Raw genomic sequence first — 4628 nt, forward strand, 5'->3', positions numbered from 1 at the left:
TAAATTCCATATATATGTGTTAGCATACGGTATTTGTCTTTCTCTTTCTGACTTACTTCACTCTGTATGACAGACTCTAGATCTATCCACCTCATTACAAATAGCTCAATTTCGTTTCTTTTTATGGCTGAGTAATATTCCATTGTATATATGTGCCACATCTTCTTTATCCATTCATCTGTCGATGGACACTTAGGTTGTTTCCATCTCTGGGCTATTGTAAATAGAGCTGCAATGAACATTTTGGTACATGACTCTTTTTGAATTATGGTTTTCTCAGGGTATATGCCCAGTAGTGGGATTGCTGGGTCATATGGTAGTGCTATTTGTAGTTTTTTAAGGAATCTCCATACTGTTCTCCATAGTGGCTGTACCAATTCACATTCCCACCGGCAGTGCAAGAGTGTTCCCTTTTCTCCACACCCTCTCCAGCATTTATTATTTCTAGATTTTTTGATGATGGCCATTCTGACTGGTGTGAGATGATATCTCATTGTAGTTTTGATTTGCATTTCTCTAATGATTAATGATGTTGAGCATTCTTTTATGTGTTTGTTGGCAGTCTGTATATCTTCTTTGGAGAAATGTCTATTTAGGTCTTCTGCCCATTTTTGGATTGGGTTGTTTGTTTTTTTGCTATTGAGCTGCTTATAAATTTTGGAGATTAATCGTTTGTCAGTTGCTTCATTTGCAAATATTTTCTCCCATTCTGAGGTTGTCTTTTGGTCTTGTTTATGGTTTCCTTTGCTGTGCAAAAGCTTTGAAGTTTCATTAGGTCCCATTTGTTTATTTTTGTTTTTATTTCCATTTCTCTAGGAGGTGGGTCAAAAAGGATCTTGCTGTGATTTATGTCATAGAGTGTTCTGCCTATGTTTTCCTCTAAGAGTTTGATAGTTTCTGGCTTTACATTTAGGTCTTTAATCCATTTTGAGCTTACTTTTTTTTTTTTTTTTTTTTTTTTTTTTTTTTTTTTTTCTTTTTGCGGTATGCGGGCCTCTCACTGCTGTGGCCTCTCCCGTCGCGGAGCACAGGCTCCGGACGCGCAGGCCCAGAGGCCATGGCTCACGGGCCCAGCCGCTCCGCGGCATATGGGATCCTCCCAGACCGGGGCACGAACCCGTATCCCCTGCATCGGCAGGCGGACTCTCAACCACTGCGCCACCAGGGAGGCCCGAGCTTACTTTTGTGTATGGTGTTAGGGAGTGATCTAATCTCATACTTCTACATGTCCCTGTCCAGTTTTCCCAGCACCACTTATTGAAGAGGCTGTCCTTTCTCCACTGTCCATTCCTGCCTCCTTTATCAAAGATAAGGTGACCATATGTGCGTGGGTTTATCTCTGGGCTTTCTATCCTTAGAACAGGGTAGGTTTTATTGTGAGAGAAATGGGGAGAAACTGGAGGGATTTAAGAAAAACTGACATTTTATGATGGATTTTTTAGGCTGTTGGGTTGAGAATCAACAGTATGGGGGCAAGAGTGAGAGCCGGGGCAGTTGTGAGGCTAACGCAATAATCCAGGTGAGAGGGGCAGGTGGCTTGAAGCAAGGTGGTAGCCAAGGAGGTGGTGGGAAGAGGTAGGACCCTGGATATATTTTGACAGGAATTGCTAATAAACAGGATGTGTGAGGTGTGGCGGGGGGGAAAGGGACTGAAAGATTAGTCCAGAGTTTCTGGCCCGCTCATTGTAGTTACTCAGGGACCCTGAGGAAGGAACAATTAGGGGTGCAGCAGGCTCGTGGGGATGATCAGGAGCTCTGTTTGGACGTGTTAAGTTTGAGATGTTGATGAGATGCCACATGGAGCTGTCAAGTGAGCAGGTGAAAATACAGGCTGGGAATCGGGGCAGCATGGATGACAGACATACACATCTGGGGGTCGTCAGCATGGGGCAGCCAGGAGACTGATGCAGTCACTCATAAGTTGGGGGGGTGAGGTCTGGGACCAAGCCCTGGGGTGCTCTGTAGGAAGAGGTGGTGGTGGGGGATGAGGAGGAACCAGCAAGAGAGAACGGATGAGAGTATCCAGAGAAGTAGGATGGAAGCCAGGAAGGTGTGGCATCCTGCCTCCCAAGTGAAGAAAAGGTTACAAGGAGAGAGTGAGCAGCTTCATCAGATGCTGTAATGGTCAGGTCACATGAGAACCAAGATTTGACCATCGAGTTTCACCATGGGGAGGTCATTGGTAATCTTAACAGAGTCGTTTGAGGTCAGAGGCCGAGAAATGCTAGATCAGAGGGGCTCAAGAGTGAGTGGGGGGCTTCCCTGGCAGCGCAGTGGTTAAGAGTCTGCCTGCCAATGCAGGGGACACGGGTTCAATCCCTGGTCCGGGAAGATCCCACATGGCGCAGAGCAACTAAGCCCGTGCGCCACAACTACTGAGCCTGTGCTCTAGAGCCCGTGAGCCACAACTGCTGAGCCCACGTGCCACAACTACTGAAGCCCACATGCCTAGAGCCCGTGCTCCGCAATGAGACGCCCGTGTACCACAACGAAGAGTAGCCCCTGCTTGCTGCAACTAGAGAAAGCCTGCGCACAGCAACGAAGACCCAGTGCAGCTGAAAATAAATAAATAAATAACTTGTTTTAAAAAAACCAAAACCTGTTTCTAAAAAAAAAAAAAAAAGAGTGAGTGGGAGGAGAGGAATGTGGAGAACGCATTGGAGAAGAGAGCAAGTCAGGATACGACAGGTTAGGTTATGCTGCAGTAACAAACATCCCCCAATGTCATTGTCTTCATACAAGTTTATTTCTTGTTCATAATATGTGTTCAGTAGAGGTCAGCAAGAGGGTGCTGGTCATTGGAGCTACCCTGTTGCACAGGCCAGTAGAGGGTCTCTCTCAACACAAATTTGCACCACCACAGAGGGAAGGGAGGGGAATCATGCACCAACCATGCAAGCTTCTACCTGGCATAGACATGTATCACTTCCTTTCAAATTTCACAGGCCAAAGCAAGTCACATGGCTATGCCTAACATCAAAGAGTGTCCAGAAGGAGGGAACCAGGGATATCAATGAATAGCTCTAATGAATAACACAGAAAACATAACCTGTATGTGAATTTTCTTGCAAATCACTTCATTTATTCAACAAATATTGAATAATATCCCACTATGCTGGGGAATTACTCTAGGGGCTGAGATTGTAATGGTGAGCAAGGCTGAGCTTGTGGAGTAGGGGTGGACCAGTCACGTACAAGCAAATGGTAAGATAATTCAGAATAAAATAGAACATGGTGGGGGGTATGTGTGATGCTGTTTTACAACAGGATGGCCAGGGACGGCTGCTCTGAGAAGAAGACACATGACTTGAGAACAGAGGATGAGAAAGATTCAGAGATGTGAGTATCAGACTAAGAGTCCAGGGTGAGGTGGGCATATCTGAGGTAGAGGAAGGAGGCCACAGGGCAGGTCATGCAAAGTCATAGGATTAGCGTGGTCAGCAGGACTCAGGGCCACAGTCAGGGATTGCATTTCAACCTAAGCCCACGGAGAGCTGTGAGTGAGTTGTTTTTTGTTTTTGTTTTTGTTTTTGTTTTTACTATAGTAAAAGGGGATATATTTATGTGATATGAAGAGAAACCTAAGGAGGATGTCAAACTTAATTAAGGTAGTATGCAGTTTTCTTTACAGATGAAATCTTTCAAAACTGTAGTATCCATTAACAAACAGAAAAGAGTCCTTGATGATCAAAAATTTTCTTTGAGAATAACTGTTTTTACCCAATGCTTTGTTGGTTGGTATGTTCTATTTCAATGCCTATACTTACTTAAGAGCAGCAGAGACACTAAAGGTAATTTATGACATATTATCATCTTGGCTGTTTGTTTATTTTGAACTGTAGAAGGGAAAGTAGAGCTCTGACCGTTAGGTGAGGAATCAGATATGACGGCCCTTGCTCAAAGACCCCATGGCAAGACACTGAGCGGCCTGAGCATGGGTGCCTAAGAGACTAAAGCTGAAGAAGGCAAGGAGATGAGTGCCCCACAGATGCCACTGGGACTGCAGGCAGTTGTGACCTTGAGCATGGTGCCAAGTCTATTCCTCAGCCCCCATGGCTCTCAGGGTACAGCCAGTTGGGGCTTCCTGGAAGGAAGAGCAACATGTTAGGGAATGAATGTTCTTTAGGGATCAGTTTGGATTATGCTGGGGTCAAGAATAGGGTTCAACACCAAAAATAGTTTTAATTATCAGTCTGTCTTCTTTTTTCTCACAAAAATATATGCTAAGCTTGGAACATAAAGAGGCTTTCCCAATGAAAAAGAACCCATCTCCATATTCAAAAATCATGCTACCCACAGGGAGATCAGCTGGGCACTCCATGACCACCTAGAGGGGTGGGACAGGGAGGGCGGGAGGGAGACGCAAGAGGGAGGAGACACGGGGACACATGCACGTGCATAGCTGATTGTGAGTGAGTTTTAAACACAGGGATGACATGATCTGATTGTATTTTTAAAACATTATTTGATCCAGTGGAATAACTCAGCAATAAGAGACTAAATTATTGATATCCACAAAACCATGGACGAGTCTCCCAAAGATTATGCCAAGTAAAGGAAGCTGGATACAATAAGTATATACTATACGATTTGATTTATATGATGCCAAGTAACAGGCAAACTAATCT

Source organism: Mesoplodon bidens (genome assembly GCF_964165515.1).
Source record: "Mesoplodon bidens genome assembly, chromosome: 15".
Classification (NCBI taxonomy): domain Eukaryota; kingdom Metazoa; phylum Chordata; class Mammalia; order Artiodactyla; family Ziphiidae; genus Mesoplodon; species Mesoplodon bidens.